This window comes from Sinocyclocheilus anshuiensis, unplaced genomic scaffold (genome assembly GCF_001515605.1).
Source record: "Sinocyclocheilus anshuiensis isolate Anshui unplaced genomic scaffold, SAMN03320099.WGS_v1.1 scaffold472, whole genome shotgun sequence".
In the NCBI taxonomy this organism is placed as follows: domain Eukaryota; kingdom Metazoa; phylum Chordata; class Actinopteri; order Cypriniformes; family Cyprinidae; genus Sinocyclocheilus; species Sinocyclocheilus anshuiensis.
Genome location: NW_015557102.1, coordinates 1663100 through 1683008, shown reverse-complemented (window position 1 = coordinate 1683008; position 19909 = coordinate 1663100). Strand labels below are relative to the sequence as shown.

At 42.4% G+C, this 19909-nt stretch overlaps 1 protein-coding gene across 1 annotated transcript in view; it reads right to left on the bottom strand.

The window, feature by feature from the left end:
* The window catches only part of LOC107677545 (bromodomain adjacent to zinc finger domain protein 2B-like), an 82215-nt gene extending 62916 nt beyond the window's left edge, over window positions 1–19299 (bottom strand). Inside the window, exons 1-2 of the mRNA XM_016472473.1 lie at window positions 18911–19299; window positions 7876–7919 (exon numbers count right to left, since the gene is read on the bottom strand). The gene's annotated coding sequence lies outside the window, so the exon portion shown is untranslated. The remainder of the gene's footprint in view (window positions 1–7875; window positions 7920–18910) is intronic.
* Between the last annotated feature and the right edge of the window lie 610 nt (window positions 19300–19909).

The window sequence follows — 19909 nt, the reverse complement described above, 5'->3', positions numbered from 1 at the left end:
TCTCTCTTTCCCTCCCTCATTTTTTTCTCCTCTCTTTTCCTTTCTCTCCCGCTCCTTCCCTCCCTTTTTTGCTCTCCGTCTCGCTCTCTCTCATCTTAGCTCTGATTTTTCACTTTTTCTTCTCTTCTCTTCTTAAATCCTCTCTGCTCGCATCGACATCTACACTAATGCCCCCTCTTTCTCTGTATTTTCTTTCGCCATCTCTCTCCCTCTCCGAGTGTGCCAGCAGGGAATGACCTAGCAGCTGGGTCTTCTGGAACAGACCAATAAAATACTAAATATCTCCCTGCACATCACCCACACACAGACACAATGCCCCCCTCTTCCCTGGACCATCTGCACGCCAAACCATCCATCCCTCCCCCCTGACACTCAAGACCCATGTGAGCTGTAAACAATAGCCAGATATGACGGAGAAACACTCTTGTTGTATCAACCGCTCTAAACCACCACCCTGATAAATGACAGACAGATAAATCAGACGATATTTGGCCATTTCTTAATGATAATCATGTTGGAGTTCTACCTTGTGTCACTTCGAAAAACTGTTGACAGTTTGACTAAATAACACTTTTTTTAATGTTTTGGAGTCAATGTTGTGTGAAATAAATCAGCAAATTTGTGTATCACTTGCTATCATTAAATTATCGCTATCGTACTTGATTCTGATTGGTCATCCAGTGGTCAAATATTTGTAAGTTGCTCTGAAATCTCATCCTGCAAGTCAGTGCCATGGTGAAGCAAAACAAGAAAGCCGTTGTGATAACGTGTCCCACAAATATGCAATTACTTGTCGTTTTTACCTTGATTACATATCTCAAAAGAAACGTGACAAGGTATTTTTTAATCTAATTGAGAAGTCAGCCAGATTCAAGCATTTACATGCTCATTTTTTTCCCAATTGATCGGATTATTTCAGGTCTACATCACCCCTTTCATTCAGATTGAGATCAATTGGATTGATTGAGGTGTTTACATGAAAATTGAGCCATCAATCTGTTTACTATTTGGGTGCATGTAGCTACTGAGCTTCAGTGCTCATGTGGATGATGCAGTTTCGAGTCTGCCTGGCATCATTTGCCAATCCTGTTCCTTACTTCTGTGCATCCTTTCTCCACTACCGCTATAAACAAAAGCTGCAAAAATGCCTAAAATCGCACTCAGAGACCTCCACCGTGGGCACGAATCAGCAAACTTCATCGCTTCTGTTTCTAAGACTTCATACCCACCTCTCTCCCTGATTTTTTTCTCTATCTCAGCCTATCTTTCTGTAATGACCTCCCTGAGGTCCAGTATCGCAGCTCTCTCTCTATTTCCAAGAGGTGAGGGCGGTTCTGCGAACGCACACCCAGCGTAATGAGCTCTCCCTGGACACCCAGAATACAAAAAGCCCCTGATATACTCGGAGAATCTCCCCGGACCACCTTGGATCCAGATCGTCCCGGTTTCTGTTCTGAGCTCAGGGCCTGCCTCGGGTTCTCTCTAAATACCCTGGGTCGAGGGAGAGAGACCCCTGGGTGGCTTGCTATTCTAGGGCTGGGGTGTGTGTATGTGTGTGCTTATGTCTAGGAGTGTGAATGAGATAGGTGTGAGAAAGTGTGTGGTTGGTGTGAAAGGTGTGTTTATGAGGGATCAAATCTTGGTGTGTGAGAAAGGGGGGCAGTTAGTTTCAATAGAATCTCTTTAACCTTCTTTGAGGGCCCCCGACCTCCCCAAGAGCCCCTCTAACTGCCCTTAACCACCCGATTCCTCTGAGAGAAGGGAGAGACGCCCGCCGTCCAACCTTAAAAACACACACCCCCTCATCGCACCTCGTACGCACACGTTTTTACACTCTAAATGGAGCATAAACCCTACAGAGTAAACCATGTAAGCTGTGATGCTGCTTTTCCTTTCACACACACACAGTTTATGGCTACTGTTCAGTAAGTCGTAAGTGTGTGTTTGGAACCTCAGCCAGCGCGTCAAATTTGTGGCAGTAAAGCAAAGCCACTCCTTTTTATATTTGCCCTTCAAAAAAGACATAAATAATGGCCTGTGTGTGTGTGTGCTCCCTTGAGGTGCGCATCCTGTGCTGAACACACACAGCGAGAGAAGGAGAGATGGAGAGAAGATGAGCACAGAGCAAAATGAAGTAAGAGCAGGGAAAAAACAGAGGTGGGGAGAGGAATGAGAGGGCTCACACACACACACACACACACACACACACACACACACACACGAGTGCACACACACTCCCCTCTGCGTGCAACTGCGGTGTAAATGTCATCATGTACACAGTTTATCCTATGTGTGAGCGGGAGGTGCAGATGAAGGGAGAGAGCGAGAGAGAGGAGCGAGTGAGCCCACTGCAGAGAGGTAGACGGGAGCACACAGCCTCTTCTTCTGTTTGTTCATTAGTATTCCAGCGCTCACTCCTTCAGATCCGTCCTCACGCCGCTTTTAGCGTCAGCACGGGAAAACACACATACACACAAACACGTACACCAGCATTAGAAAGAAAGTAGCTATGTTCGATGTGTTTTGCCCATCTACCAAATCATCGCAACCTCTTGTTTTTACAAATGACACAATAAACCCTACTTGCTGATTACGGAAACAAGTTCGCCTAGACTAATTATATGACGTAACGTGCTAAAGTCAAGAGGAATGCTCATTTGTAGAATCACTTAAATTAAAAGATATTAGAGTTGGGGCCTTGTATGCACTTGGTCTTGAGCCCTTGGTCTCAGTCTCAAGTTTCAAAAAAGACAGAAGTCTGTCTTCAGTGTTTTTAAGGTCTTCACTATTGCAAAGAATTTGCATGTATTCTATTGCGCTTTTAACAAATGCAGTACACTTGACCCATGAAAAATGCACATTAAAGAGTGGCACAAATACCATATTTGAACACTGTTACTAGTATTGGATGTTACTGTTATTTGTATGTTATATTATTGTTACGTTTATACATTTTGACTACATAATGTTGATGATTATTTAATGTTATTGCTAAAAATAAAACTCATAATAATGGAGGTTTTAGACATCCCTGCATTTAGACATAACCAATATTTTTTATATCATGGCTGCAGAAATTGCAAAGCTCATACAAAATGAAAAGAAAGTGAACAACTCACATCATGTTTAGTTAGACCTCCTAAAGTTTACAATCACTTTCTGAAGTTAACCTCAATCACCATTTACTGAAAAAACCCTATTTGTGGAAAGTCCCAGACATTACCTAAGCTGTACAGAGTTCAGCATTTTGTTTTCTATTTTTTTTTAGATGATTTATTGATTATATCGTCTTTGTCAGAATCTAGGCCTCATGGGCCCTATTTTTTAATCTGGTCTTAGAGGGTCTAAACTGGAACTGGTTTCGGTATGGCTCTCTTTAGGTCTCTGAGGGTCTAGTGTTGACTAGACATTTTAAATGTATTATTGTCTAATGACTTTCATTGTGTATTCTTCATTAGAAGATTTATTTAACATTGATAAAGTTTTGGAAGAGGCCTGAAAAAACTTACAAAGTGGTGTAAGTAGCATCTAAAGGATATGAGTATCTGCCATTTCAACTTGTCGTTTTTCGAGTGAATGACTTGAGAACTTTTAAAAATGACATTTCATGATTCATCTTCATCTAAGGAAAAGCCGTTTAAAGGGAGACAGTGGTGGCAGCGAATGGTCATTTACCCACTCAGGAGGGCTCAAAATATTTTTCACTCAACTGTTGCTTGCTTAATGGCATAAGTGGCCACATGGAGAAAGCCTGAAGGTGACTGCTGGTTAATTTCGAGCCGTTTCAGTATGTTTGTTACGGAACCTCAGGTAGCTGCAAATTTGAATAGGTTTGGTCTTGAGTTATCTGCAGTCCAAAAACATGGTAACCACATTGACACTCCCACATGGTTCCACCAAGTTTAGCTGAACCACAGTCAACAAATAGGTAGTTTTCATTATTTCAAAAGGACACCTGTCTTAGGGTTGGGCCGAGTTAAAACATTTGTGCTGCTGAAGCAAAATACGTGGATTCATACGGAGCATTAGCGAGATATTGCTTCAGATTTGAGCACTGCCTGCTGTGGTTGTCTCAGTTTAGCCAGTGCACTATTTGTCAGTCTGTTGTAGGTGTAGTGTATTATAGTGATTCTGCTGTGGATAGGGTGGTATTATTGGATGGATCTCCACGGTAACGGGGCTGGTGAAACTCAATCGGAGTCTCTCCATGTCGCTCCCTTAGATGGCCACCCGCTGATCCTGACCTTCTGGATGTTTTTCCCCTCTCCTTTTCTCTCTCTCTCCCTCCCATTCTCTCAGCCCCATCTTCTATTTTCTGCATTCATTTATCTATCTTTCTAGTTGTGATGGATACAGGAGTGCCTACATGTTCCTATACTGTTATTTTTGGCTTATGTTGTCATTGCGCTGCCACTTTAAAACACAATGACAACAGCAAATGACAAATAGCATTTATCCACTTCGTAGAACCTGCATATGTGTATTGTGTGTGTATGTGTATAAAGCCATAGATGACAACACTTATGCAAGTGGGGGGCCTGGCTAAGGCAAGATAATAGGAGATTGTGTTTATGATGTACTTTGAATATTAACTGCCTCATAACTGACTCATTCTTTCTCTCTATGGAAGATTCAGTATTCATTGCTGTATCCTCCAGAACAGTCGGAATCAGCATGGCCTCATACCCTGGCCGGGCATAAATATTTAAGGCAAGAAGGAACAGTAAAATCGCAAGTGCCAAGTAGAGGGACAAAGAGAGAGAGAGAAAACAAAAAGGGCCAATGACAGACACTTGAGGCACCCCATTTCAAACTCTCTCCTTCACTGTGTGTGTGCATATGTGTGTGTGTCCAGCATTTTGTACTGAGGTAATAACTCTCACCGGGGATCTGGAGGGCCCAGCAGAGTTCAGGCAGGGGTCCATTACACCTTTCACACACGCGCGCACACAGAATCCAGCATGCCTGCATTATTTGTATCAAACAACCGGTATGTTTTGCCTCTGACGCACAAGTACAGACACACTCCTACTGCACAGCACCAGCAATGAAAACAGACCCCTCTACCATGATTCCTGCTCAAGATCTCTCCAGCAGGAAGTATGAGCTATGAGCCGTCCCCAGGGACTCAGGAAAGAGAAAGAGAGAGGCCAGGAGTCTGACACTGCCTGGCCAAGATCTATGCTCAAACACACTCTCTTGCCTCTTTTTTCTCTTTCACCACCCTCTTTTGTCTTCCTTTGCTTTTATTTTCCGTTTCTTTCTCTACTCGAAATAAAGAGTAGTTGGTTACACTGAACACACTCATATCAACTTTGTGCAGAGAAATGCCATTTCCTCTGCTTTATTATTCTCTTTCCCCCTCTGTGGGAGGCTGGGAGGAAAGTTTGCTTTGAAGAGAGAGGGTTTAACATGTGCGCTAATAAATAGCTGGTTTGCCCCTGGGCAAGATTGCAAGAGCTCAGTTCTCTCTCTTCCATATAGTCTCCAACATTTTCAGTGACTACAACATATAACCTCCATTACAGAACGAAAAGAGTGTGTCTTCCTCGATATGTCCTGACAGACCCGATTTTACTTTACAATTTCAACTCTCCAAAGAGATTGGTTGATATTCTCTCCATCCATAAACTTTTGTAATTCCCTCTGGGTGCCCAAGCAGTGTTTTGTTTTGTTCCTTCCTTTCTTTTTTTTCATGAGAAAGGAAAGTTCATCCCTATAAACGATACTCTTGCGAGGCTTCAGTATGCTTTTGTTTAGTTTCTACTATCAGTTAACACTATATTTACTTTTATGAACTAAGCAGCTTTATTTTGCATTTTCTTGAATCTCAAATTTTGAACCTGTACATCCTTAATTTGCAATGCTGGATGTAACATTCTGGAAAAAAAAAACATCAAATCATAAAAAAAATTGTAAGTGAATTGATTGCATATTATGGAGATTATAAATCTGTCACATGTTCTAAATAAGTCACAATTAACTGCATATATCAATATTTGCTGAGAAAAGTTACCAAATTAAAATAAATCAAACATGTTACATTATTGTGGTAGATAAATAAACCACTGAATAGACAAAAAAGTGGATTCTGTAATTAAGTCACCAATCTGTCTGAGCTAGACTTAAGGACTTTTAAAGAACTTAAAAACTTTATTATTATTATTTTATTTATTATTATTATTATTATTATTAAGAACTTTATTATTTCTCTAAATGTACAGTATTTATTTCTGGTTGTCATTCAAATTCAAATGGTTGTCATTCTGTTCAGCTTTAATTTATTGTTAGTTTTAATTTTATAGATTTAAGTACTTCAAATTATACTTATTTTTAATTGAAGTTTTTCATCTTTATTTTTTAGTTAATATTTCTTTTAAACAATTTTATGCTATGCTTACTACTATAGTAACAACACTACTATAGACGTATATCATTTCATAGTTGCTGTTCATTGCCGCCTGCTAATGCGGTTTGATGAAGCACGCTGCCTGTAAGTCAGAGGGCATGATTAAATGTGCCAATTCTTTTAACACCTTATTTTTTGTAATTAATTGTAGTAAATGAAGGTGTTAAACTGACAGCCCCAAAAACGAATTTTTCTCCAATTGTTTTCTAGGGCAATGCCTGGCATTAAAAGGATATGCATGGTGCTGCCTCAAAGCATGATTGCCTTGTAAGTCAGACATACAGGAATGTTAGTGTGATTCATGCTGAAATCCTGACCTGTCTCGCCTTCACTAAACGAGCAGAGCCGTTGAGCACGGATGACCCTTCACACCTTCCTACAATTCCCAGAAATCAATGCTCGGATGGAGCTTCCATTACCATTATTGATGGCTGAGACGGTGGCAGTGACTGCTGCCAATGCGAGAGGCCGCAGTGATGTGTAGCTGAGGAGCTGAGAGCCCGTCTTTGTCTCGCTGTCTTAGTCTGTCTATGTCTCTCTCTGTTTTTTCCTATTCCATTCTCTCTTTCTTGCCATCCTTGTATTTCTTTCCAAATATATCGTTTCCTCTGGAGTGTGAATGGAGCGCTTTTCTAATAAAAGTCATCTTTAAGCCACCACACAGACACACACACACTCTCTCTCTCTCACCCACGCACATCTGAGGAAGCACTTGGTCTACACACAGCTGCATGTTCACCTGAGGCAGCTGCAGTCCGTTTCTCAGTCTTTAAGCACTCCAGAACTCAAACTCTACATTGTCACTTGTTAGTGGTATAGACAGAGAGAATGAGAAGGAGAAGGAGACAGCGAGAGAGTGGAAAGAAACATCCTTGTATTTCTGTCACTCTCTGAAACCACCAGGGAGCTGGGGAATGAAACGACGCAACCGAGCAGAGAGCCCTGAGAGGCTGCCGCCTGCCTAGCATCACCGCTAACACCGCGACCAGCATCCGTGCTACCAATTAGCCTGAGCCCACACAGGGAGAGAGAGAAACCGGCTGATTTGTTTGTTCCAAAGCACAAACTCTCTCCACGGCTGCGGTTCGTTTGAGAGACTCGGCTGTGAAAATGAATTGCCAAATTAAAGATCTTTACAAATACAAAAAAACAAACAAAGCACGCTTAAGAAATGTCAACCTAACGATTGCCTTTGGAGAGCTTTGTTTTAGCTAATTGGGAGGGAGAGGGGTGAGAAGAGGGGCTCACATCCTAAGAATGAAATTAAATTAGGTTTAAATCGGCTGAATCTGTGTTCACCCTTTTTGGTTACAGCATCCAATTACCCGAAACAAATACAGAGGTACATAACCATGACAAATGACTTCAAAACTGGAAAACTGGTCTTGCAACAAATGCAAAGTCAAAGGTTTAAAAAAAAAAAGTGATGACAACTGGTTGCTAAGAATTATGGAACAAATACTCACTGAGTGGGAATGTCCTCAGCTGTGTGACATCACTGCTTGTCCACCTGTAGGAGACCGGGAAAAAGAAACAGAAAGGAAAGTGTTTTAATAGCACATTTGGTCACTAAACAGAAGCAAAACTGAGGTAAACTGTCCTAAATTACACTTAATAATAAGCTTCGGCCCCAAGGGGAAAAGTCAACGGCAACAGGTTTCAGAGCTGCGGCTGGAGTAATACAGTGTTTAGTGTGTTTACACCCAACCTGTGGCTGCCAATGGTTTTAAAGTAAGAAAAACACTCACATACATACACAAAGACACTGACAACCACTTTTCACATGCCCACACAAGTACAGCAAAAACACATGAATGTGTGAATGCTCATACATGCACCCGGTTCCGTCTTTTTTCCTGCTAAACCTGTTGGAATTACAGTAAGGCTTTAAAACCCAGGGTGTGTGGGACGTTTTTCCAAGCACACACGCTGTCTTGTGCAGAAAACCAGCCTGCTCCAGTTTTCTCACAGCATTTGTGTGCGTTTCTGTCTGTTTGTGCGTGTATGTGTGTGCTTAAGAATTATCAGGAACATCACAGCAGTGAGACACAAAGGTGAAACAGACACACAAATCAGATTCGGTTTCCAATCTCCTCAATCTGCACAGATAACAAGTTGCACATACACACACTGCTCAGAAACAAACACCACATGCACAATGAGGAAAAAAAATAAAACAAATTACCACCACAAACGAACAGCAGACGCACTCCGAGTAATATGTGGCTGGGCAGTTAGTTCCTCTTTTTAGTTCTTTAAAACATTTCCATCTGGGCAGAGTTAGATGTCTGGAACAGTTTACCACTGTTTACTACACACTGAGCCAGGCTATGACTGACAGCATCCGCACGTCAATCAAAATCCGACTCATCCATCTACGGTGGAGGCGCTCCATCGCCGCAGTGGCCAAGGACACGTAAAGCGTTAGAGCTGATGTCACCGGGGGGGAGTTCAGCCGTAATGACAGCTCGGAGAGACGAAGTCTGAGATAATGGCGAGCGCGCTGTTGGGGTTGATCATTTCCTACACGATACGTTTGGCCTGATCATTACCACAATAACACGGCGCTACTGCCAACGAAGGCCGGAATTTGTGCGTAGTGGCTCAAAGCACACTCTGCGAGCACTGAGCTCTCCCCAAATATCTTCATCCATCCTGAGGACCAGCTAATCAAAAACGTTATTGACTTGCCTACGGGGAGGAATTTAGATGAAATGATAATGCACCCCCTTCGGATAGACTGCAAACTGTGCGCAGCTGTGAGGATGGTGTGCAAGGAGAAAAAACGGGAGGGGAGGTTTTTTTTTTTTCATTTTGTTCTTTTTGCTCCAGGTTGATACTTCCTGTCGGAGGAGCCGGTCCTTTAGGGAGCACCTTGCCACGACTGCAGACGTTTAACTCCAACCCTTCAGAGAAACACAGGCAAGTCCCGACAATCTATCTCCCGTGGAATCGTCTCACCCGTCCAGTTTCAGGAAACTGATCCCTAAATAGAAGTGATTCATCTTTTTTCATACAATATGAGCACACACAGCACAAAGAGACTTCTCTTTCCTTTTCTCTCGCTTTCTCATCTCTTTCTTGCTCTCTCTCCCTCTCTTTGCTCTGTATGATTCAGTGTGACTGCAGGGCAGAGTCTTTTATCGCTGTATTATGCCCAGCTGAAAGCTGACAAAATGGAATCTGTGTGTGAGTTCTGTGACTGGGAAAAAAACAGCCTTGGACCAGATCTCTTTCTCTCTTGTTGATAATCTTATTCTTTCATCATTAGGCCGATTGCGGTTTATCCAAGAGAACAGAAGGGATGGGAAAAAAGATAAATACAGAGGGGAAAAAAGGACATGGCCATCCAGAGGGCAAAAAAACCCTCATACCTGGAAACACTTTCTCAAAAATGGCCACCAGACAATTAGCTCCATCTGAGGGAGAGGAGGGGGTGCGCTATAACTTAAACTGCCCACTCTGGAGGTCATCACTCACACGCTAATGGAAGAACCGTGCTACACACGCACACAAAGAGTTGCTCTCTCTAACACAAGGACACAGCAATCGTCTTTGAACGGATTGCTAAACAATGTGGTAATTTGGCTTTACATTTGTGGTAAAAGTTCATCTGTGCAGAACACAGCAACTCAATAAGGCCAAATTAATATTCAACCCATTTCCTATCCGCGATTTCCTTCACCTTTGAAGTCTGGTGGAAATGAAGACCAGATGGAAGCAAAAGGAAGAACAAGAGTGAGCGAAAGAGAGAGAGAAAGAAAACACTCATGTGTCTCTACATGAAATGGAGCGCTTCTTAAACAAAGGTAGAGCATGTGGGAAAGTTTCTGAAGCTCTGCAGTCATAGCCAGACACGGCAGGAACAGAAAACATGTTTTAGGCACTCCCAGATACGAAAACAAACAAACTAATGGGAAAATGATCAGAGGCTTTACTTTAGGTTAGCCTTTAAGTGAAATCCTGTAAAATGCATGTGAAATGCAAAGCCTTACAAGAGCTTTTGAGAACATGCACTTGAAATGTTTGTTCACTAGTCAGTCCAAGGAATCTCGTGCATGTCATAATTTAAAACATTTCAATGAGTTGAGAATTCTCACACACACACACTCACAATTTTAATTGCCTCTGATGATATTACAAAGTTATAAGTGCACAATGTTAAAGGAAAGATGAGAAAAATGGCTAATATGTAAGGAGTTTCATCCTGCTCTTAATATCATCTGTTGTTGACTCCTCAAGCATCATATAGCCAAATGTGCAATCCATGCTGAGAAACCCAAGAACTTGCTAAGAACAGTGGGTAGTTATCACCTCCCAGACCAAACCAGAGACTTATGTACAACTATTAAAAGCGTACATAGAGTCACTGATGCTTGTGGAGGCAACATATGGTATTATGAAACAAGGTAATTATTTGAGTAAATTCAGTTATTATTTTGTGGAAACTATCTGTAAATGCATTTTTACGCTCTTATTTTTTTTATGAAAAATAAACTTACAAATCGCATCTTGCACCTTCTGCAAGTGGTATGTAAACATGAGCAGAACTGTACAAATCTAAATCTAACACTTTACATTTTAGCAAACCACAAAGAGAAAGTGAGACCTTGTGATTTTAACAGTGTCCAAACATAATTTTAAACTCTTTAAGGCCACTTTATATCAAGCGAAGTATGTACTAGCACAATACCCTCGTTTCAAAAAACAAAGATAACAGCCTTACATGTGACCATATTATATAAACAACATGCACCCTAATTGAGGGCCCTGAACAATAACACTGGCAGTCAAAAGACGACGATCACAGATTAAACGCTGTCCGCGAATTAAGTTAAGCGCTAAAGAACGCAAAGCAGCAGAATACCGTGTAATCAAACAGGCCTTGAGATTTCTCTGCATGAAGGTCAATCCCGCTGCCTATGCAGCTGTCGCGCCTTCCTCTCAAACACACACACATACGAAAACACACTGACACACATAAACCAACCAGATAGTCATCTATCATCCCTAAGCTCAACACACCCAACGGGAAAGCTCTCGCCATCAACCTGAAATCAATCCAGTGAAGCAGCAACAATGACAAAAAATGCCTGCCTTTTAAAACAAACATAAAATATATTTTTCCAACAAATATTACAATCTATTAGGGACATGATGGTCTGAAGTATGCTGAGGAAGGTGATTGCTGTTGTTGTTCTGGTAAATCTTCTGTCATCATTTACTCACCCTCATGTTACTTCAAAGCTGTGTGACTTATATTCTTCTGTGGAGCCATATTCTGAGAAATGAGTGTAGCCAATGCCAGTGGGCACCAATATTGTTTGGTTCCCAACGTTCTTCAGAAAAGAAAGTAAGCCATACAGGTTTGGAACAACATGACTATCCCTTGGGCTGTAGTGCTGGGTATAATTTGGGGTCATGGTGTAGGTTGAGTTGTTGTGTTGGGGTCATGGGTTATGGTAGTGAGTTTAGCTATGGTGTTGAGATGTTACAAATGGCATGTTGAGCTGTTGTGTTGGGTTATGTGGTGGTCTGTTGGATGTGTAGTGTTAGGGTGGAGTTGGGATGTTCAGTCCACCGGCGTGTTGAGCTGCAGTGTGGGTTGTGGTAGCAGCTTAAGCTGTTGTGTTAAGTCATGGTGCTTTGCTAAGTGTATAGTGTTGGCTTGTAGTGGGTGTGCTGAGCATGATTTTGGGATGTTCCCAAAAGTGGTGAATTGAGCTGTTGCGGAGGGTAATGGATGTGGAGTTGAGATGTATTGTTAAGTTATGGTGTTGTGTTGAGCTATGGTGCTTGGATGTTTAGTTAAGTGTTGTGTTGAGTCATCTGGTGGTGTTGATTTGTTGTTCTGAGATTGTGTGAGAGATAGTGTTGAGTTGTGGTGTGTTGAGCATGTTGTTGGGATGTTCAGTCAAGTGGTGTATTGAGCTGTTATTTTGAGTCACCTGGTGGTGTGTTGGGCTTAAGTGTTTAGGTGGGGGGAAAGTGTGTTGAGCTGCAGTATTAGGTCATTGTGTGGTGGTCTACTGGGTGTGCAGTGTTGGGGTATGGTGGTGTGTTAAACATTGTGTTGGAATGTTCAGTCAAGTGCCATGTTGAGGTGTTGGATCATCTGGTGGCAAGTTGGGCAATTGTGGCGAGTTAGGCTATAGTATTAGATTGTGTGGTTTGTTAAGCTGCTGTGTCTGTTGGGTACTGAGATGCAGTGTTGAGCTGTGATGGTGTTTTCAGACTGTTGTTGGGATGTTCAGTCAAGTGGTGTGTTGGGATGTTCAGTCAAGTGGTGTATTGGGCTGTTATTTAAGGTCATCCGGTAGCATATTAAGCTGTAGTGTTCGGTTGTAGTGGCCTGAGCTAAAGTGTAGGGTTGTGTGGTGGTTTGTGGCTGTATTGGGTTATGGTGGTGCACTGAGCATTGTGTTGGGATGTTCTGTCAAGTGGCATGTTGAAGTGTTGGGTTGGATCATCTGGTGGTGTGTTGGGCCCGCAATGAGCTAAGGTGTATGTGGTTATGGTGGTGGACTGATCATTGTGTTGGGATGTTCAGTCAAAGTGGCATGTTGAGGTGTAGTGTTGGGCCTGTAATGTTGGGTTGTGATAGTATGTTGAGAGGTAGCATTAGGTTGTGTGGTGGTTTGTTTGGAATGTTCAATAAAGTGGCGTGTTGAGCTGCACTGTTGGGGTGTGGTGGTGTTTTGAGCGGTTGTGTTGGGTTGTGTTTTGAGCTGTAACATTGAAGTCAAGGTGATGGCTGAGTAGATGACTGAAGGAAGTGAAGATGAGCTCTAGACTGAATGCATTGTTTTCATGAAAGATGCTGTTGCTCCTGCTGCACGCTTAAATTAGCTGCCAGTGTTTGGATTACACCAGGGAGTTCTCACACAGGATTTATTCTAGCCTGCAGAAGCAAAGGATATTTCCAACACACAAACACACATAGATGCACAGTCACCCGTATGCATGTGCACATACACTAACACACACTCAGATAAAACCCTAAGAGCACAAAACAAGGCTTTCGGTTACGGAGGCGCTCGCACACATACACCGTGGTCAAATAAGGATGTACTGCTCACTCTACCATTCATTTCATCTTCCGCCCTAGAATGCGTCCATATGATCCTTTGCCATCAGAACAAACATACAGATGCACTTCCACGCAATCATACACACACTAACATTCGAAGGACTCAACAAGAGGCTCTTCATGGCCTCCGGATCAGGCTTTTTCTATTGCTATTGCCAAGTTTACTGACTGCTCATATTACAGACGGGTTTCACAGCTTTCTACCCATCTAACAGAGATAATACAGAGAGATAGAAACTGAGAGAAAGAGAGAGCACATGCAGTGTTTTTCCTCTCATTTCGAGTGTCATGTGAAACAACCACACCACAGACTGTTTCACTGAACAATCTGATGACACAGACACTCTTTTGCTACCTAAACAACCTGCAGTCCTTAACCTTATCTCTTCAGCTGATTGCATTATTTAAACAAAGAATCACCCGTCCGTTCCAACCTTAAACAAAGCAGCCTCAGCCTAACTTCTAATGACCGAGACAGACTCCCCCCTCAAAACACACACGCACACACATTTGTTGTGGGTCGGCGAGCATGAGGCCTGCTGAAGCGCCTAATCCCGCGTCTGTAGACTCCAGGAACACACCATGATGCACCTTCATGCGATCGCAGATTAGAACCCTTAATCCAGCTCTCTCAATCTGGAGATCTTTTTATAAAACCTCACAGCTAATCCAACAGTGGTTTGTTTACTGTTCAAGACCTAGTTTAAACCAGGCTAGATTATTTTACTAAAAAACAAAAACCTTACTTCTTCATGTGTCATGTCAGAGTTAAATGCTGGTGTTCTCCACTAAACTGCCCTACTAACCATGTTAATGTCTTAAGAGATTCAATAAAAAGCTTATTTAAAACGTGAGAGCAAGCAAATTTACGCAAAACAAAAAGGGCTTCGGTTTCTAAAGCACATTACAGTGTCAACTGAAATGATTCTATTTTCAGTCCTTTTACTGTCTCTCTGTCTCCATCTCATCCTTGTCATTTCGTGCGCAAATTAAAAATTTTGAAATTCTTGCCGCGCCGAGGTGCTCTTTGCCAGTGCGTCTAAAATGAAAAGGCTTTGTGGTGGCAGTGACCAGATTTTAAATGCAGCAAGATCAATAAATAAGAGGGGGCTGCTTGAGCATAATCTCTGAATGTCTTTGAGTGCGTATGTGTGTGCGAGGGTCAAATACTGCATGTCCTGCAGTCAGCTGTCACAGTGCAGTAGATTCTCTCCCATCCCACAGCTCTCGCCAAATCCCACCCAGCCTCCCTTCTGCCCTCTCCCACAAGAGGAGCATCATTCCAGCCATTCCTGAAATCATGGCTATTTCTACTCTGGATGCAAATATAGCGATAAGCACTAGAACAAATAGGCCAAACTACTGGCATTTCAAACACGGGCTAAATTATCTCAGCGGGTGGAATGGAGCACTGCAGTGGCATCCCACGGCACAGGCAACATGACAGTCTCCTGGAGGGCAAACAACACCGGAGACACAACCGGCGCAGGGTGGAAAAAAACAGCCCTCATCTCTCCAGAATACTCCTCTGCCCGGAATCACTAATGCACTCAAACCCTCATTGAGGAGCTGAGAAAGAAAGAAAGAAAGAAAGAAAGAAAGAAAGAAAGAAAGAAAAAGAAAGAGAGAGCGAGGGGGGGGGCAGATGGAAAGCAGAACAACAGGCGCACAGAAAGGATTCAGAATGACGACCTTCAGGTGTCGAGCACAAGATCGGCCTCGTTGATTAACAGCAGAGGCTGGCGGAAAGATGCACACGTATTCCGAACGTACACTTCCTGAAGCTTAATTCCTTACTGTGAAGTTACAGCAAAGGAGATTTTTCTTTCTCAAGTCTCAATATGAAGCCTTTCTTGAGGGAAAAATCAACCCTTTCACCTTGTCTGTGAAAAACAAGCACTCAGACAGCCCAACAAAAATAACCTTGAGTTTCATCAGGGATATTCTCACATTGAATGATAAACAGAGGCCCGAGGGACACTGAACCAAAAAGCAGCTAATTGCCTGCCTCTGAAATTCGGCCCCTGTGTCCTCCCTGTGTTTATCTGAAAACAGAGTCAGTTTGGTGTGACCCGCTTCAGCTGCTGGTAGAAAAGCCCATTCATTTAACTGTCCGCAGAAACGCGAATCTCTGGCTCCTCTGCCTCGTTACCATGGAACGGCAGGCTAAAGGTAAAGAAGATCATGTTTGCGACACAATCATCAAGTCTGCCGCAACCGACTTGCGCTTCTGCTGACACAAACAGTTGTCTCCTGAGCACTAATGTTCACGCTAAACAGCAACCCACATAACCCGCTATTATGTAAGAGCCAACTGTTGAGAGGAAATTCTACAATCAAAGCTGTTTGCTAACGACAAAATAAATCATTAGCCAAGTAAGTCAAGATAGAGATGCACTTATCCATGATACCATTTAGCGTCATGCCAACTGTCTTCTCACAAAGCAGCACAGGGAAGAGTATCTGTCAGTATTTACAAGGTGATTTGCCAAGTCGTTATGAGTGCAAGGACGCAACCTGCTCGGAGAACACATTCACCGCTGACCTTCCAGCATTGAGTATTCGGGGCTGATTCATTTGGCAGTTACTGGCCACACACGTGGCACACCACAGCTTGTATAATCAAGCCCGTGCTTGCGTTCTAGCTCTTTAAATGACAGGTGTTATGATCAGGTGAGAACTTCTCGCTGCCTCTGACTTTTATAGAACGGTTAAATCAAACGACAGTCCGGAAACTCTAGGCTGAGCTTTCCGAAGTTCATTGAAATCAATTTTGTCATTAACGGCGCAATGATTGATGCATGTTTAAAAACCTAAATCAATGGGTTATCACTGAAGATGCTGCAAATAATGTGTCTCTAAATCATAACAAAGGTTTTAAATAATCTGAATTTGGTTTTACAATGCTAAAAATAGAGGGTTAATTTACCAAACATAACCAAGGCATAAGTAATCTTCTAGAAAGGGTGTCTGTCAAGTAAGTTGTTAAAGTGAAAGCACAATGTTATACATACACTGCAGTTGACTATAATATCATCTAATCCAATAAGATGTAGAATGAAACCCCATAGAGCCATTTAGACTATGAGACACAGGCAGGGCTATGCGTGTTAACTGCTCTCCAGTCATTCATATGTAACAGTATGAGTAGAACATCCAATAAATTCAAATCATCTTTAAATGAACCACACTGATCAGTGCCCGGTTTTGGAGGAAGTGTGATTATAAACTCAAACTCATGTGCATTTGGGATTGCCTGAGCTAAACTTGCATTCGACAGCTTCTGCACTCGAGACCCATTTCTTACAGCCCACATTTTCTCGTAATCAGCTCATTACACCACAATCATTTGTTGTTGTACACACAACAAAGACATGCAAACAGAGCTTAAACAAGATCCTTCTAAAGATCCCAAATTAAACTAATTCCTAGATACGAACATCTTCTCACAAGCCTAACCCATATCCTGTCGGGAAAACAACAAACATCCTGGACAGAAACGTGTGGCTGACACTCTAACCCCGAGCAAAGTTATTTTTTTTTTTTTCTGTCTTCGCAGCTACAGACATCCAGTGGTCTGGGTGTGCTTGAGAGAGCACAGTGTGAGATCCCTTCAAACCCCAACAGCACAAACAGGCCCTGACAGATTTGCTCTCCCTAATTCGTGGTAAGAAAAACAGCACAAGTATATAAGAGATCTTCTGTGTGCTTAGAATAAACACAAACACACACGCTCACAAAGAAAAGAAAAAAACATCCAACAATAGTCATTTCTAATGGAAGACGAGAGTGGGTGAGACTGTTCCGTTTCAATTCACTGATACCGCTAATGGCTTCTTAGTGGTTCCATGAAATCAAGCAGCTGTCAAGGCGATGCATTGGGAACAGGGAGGAAGAGGCGGCATTCCCACAAGAGAAAAGCATCGCGTCAGGATGTTTGGCTAAACATCTGCTCCCCTGCTCTCATGGCTTTAGCAGAAGCACATACTCAGACAAAGAGATGGGAGGTGGAAACACTGACTTCTCCATCTGAGGCATTCTGTAAAAACAACAGCCTGCTCCATGCATAATGACTAGGGCACTGGGCTAGATGAGACAGAGCCCTACTGATACAAAACAGACACAGTCCAGCCATTTAACCAGCCTATGGCGAGCCTGCGGGTTTTGCATGGCTGACCACTAATTGTAAAAAGTTCATGACTTGCATAACAGAAACTTTCAAATATGTAACACTTGCTTTTTTGAAGGTGGAGAGGACTGTTCATTCACAAACCACTACAAATTTACTGAGGTAAAACTATCTTTAGCTACACACTGTGTGTACATGCACAAATAAAACACACAGGCTCTATACAAAAGTACATATGCATATCATAATCTAACTAGAACACCTGAAGTCTTTTAAATGAGGAAATGACTGTATGCACTCATTCACTTGAGTCATAAATTCATGTGACAAACTCAAATAGCCTATGTCTGAAAGGATCAAAATACGATTCTGGTCATTCGGGGGGGAGCTCTGAAATGGATGTGAGACCATAGTTCACTGATTCATCATCGCAGCACATTTTTAAGAAATGCTTCATGGGGAATTATGAAATGTTTAAACTTAAAAAAAAAAAAAAAACTCAATTTCAGACAAAGAAAAGACCATAAACAGTTCACCTCACTAAATGACATCATTACGTGCTGATGTTATTCATTCCACCTGTAACCACCGAATCATTAAACATCGCGTATGATTCTCAAGATCACATCAAAATGTTTGTTTTTATTCATCAGGAGACATCCCGACAGCAAAACTAACCGAAAAGCAGAGTTTTCCACCAATGTCAAGCGAGATAACAAACTCGACGCTTTCTTGGCAAAACAACACATTTTACTTAAACTTCACATGACGTCACCGCCACCACATAAGACATTTCTAAACTTTCTGCCTGTAACGACATGTGCAGCTCGAGTCCTAAGAACACACGGATCCGCCAGTTAAAATGAACCAAGATGGCGTGAGGCTTGTTGTTTAGAGGGCAGAAAAAAATGGAGGATATTGTAATATACACAAAGGGATAAATTTCAACAACTCGGCCAGGCGGCAGCTGCTGCTCTTTAAGGAAGCAACAAAGATAAGAGCAACGCGACGCTCCAACTCAACGCCAGCGACCCGCTCCGACTGAGCAGGCGATTTCCCCGTCGAAAATACCAAACCGTGTGCTTTTAACAGAGTTTATCAAAAGGAATTGTAAAGTAAATGCTTTTATCATGTTGTCTCAACGAAGAGCTGTTAGCTTTTGCCATCATCTGAGAGACGGACATTAAACAGACCAAAGGTAGCGTCAGCTCCTCCAAGTGACTCTCCCGTTTCGCCCTCTTCAAATAAGCCCTCTAAAATCAAATATTACATTTTTACGTACCCAAACGAACGACGTGGAAGCGCGTGCTCTTTTGAAACATGTTTGGAAACATTAAGGAGTGTTTACCAACAGTTTACATTTAAAAACGTAGCAGTTAAAGCGCACGCGACAGGGCACAAAGGCAGATTCCTATTATGAAGTCACAACCCCCGCGCGCAACATTGTGTCCACTCGTAAAGTTTTGCGCTATTCGCAGTCGCATCGGAATATTTCTCTCGATCGGCTTTTCCCGACAACGCCGTTGAAATGCTTTTGACAAGTTTTGCGCTTTTTACGCTCGAGGGACACGCGTAGCCAAACTATCGAGTTAGCTGCCCTCGCTAAGAAATCAAGCCAGCCAGCGACACAACATTGATTCTCCAATGAAATAACTGATCCAGCTCTCAATAAATTCAAAACTTACCCTTAGTTTTGACACTTCGCGTAATTCCGCCTCGATCGGGGTCGAAGTATCACTTCAGGTAGGCTAACGTTGCTCTTTGTTTTCCTTTTTCGATTTGCTTTTGGAAGAGGCCGGTGTAGCAGGAGATGATGAAGAAGGGAATTGGGTAGTAATTGAGTCTCTGTGTGTGTGTGTTAGTGAGTGAGTGACTGCGTGTTTGTGTGTGTGTGTGTGTGTGTGTGTTAGTTACGAACAGCAGATTGAAGGAGAGTCCTTTCAAGGTTTATTCTGCCTCACTTCAAGGAATCAAAGTGACGTCAGCGGACAATACTTAAACGATCAAACTTTTATTCGCCGTGAAAAGGCAAGTGTGTAGGTGCCCGAATTATGCACATTGCACGCAGTATTTTTAGCGTCGTTACTGTTTGCAAACATCTGTCAATGACGAAGAGCTGAAAACACTAAGGCTGGTTTTTTTTTACGCTTTAGGTTGTGTTTTATGTTGTCACCTCTCTCTCTCTCTCTCTCTCTCTCTCTCTCTCTCTCTCTTTAAGACGATTTCAGAAGTGCAGTCAGTTCTTACTCGTTATTGATATTAATAATCCATATTTGCATCA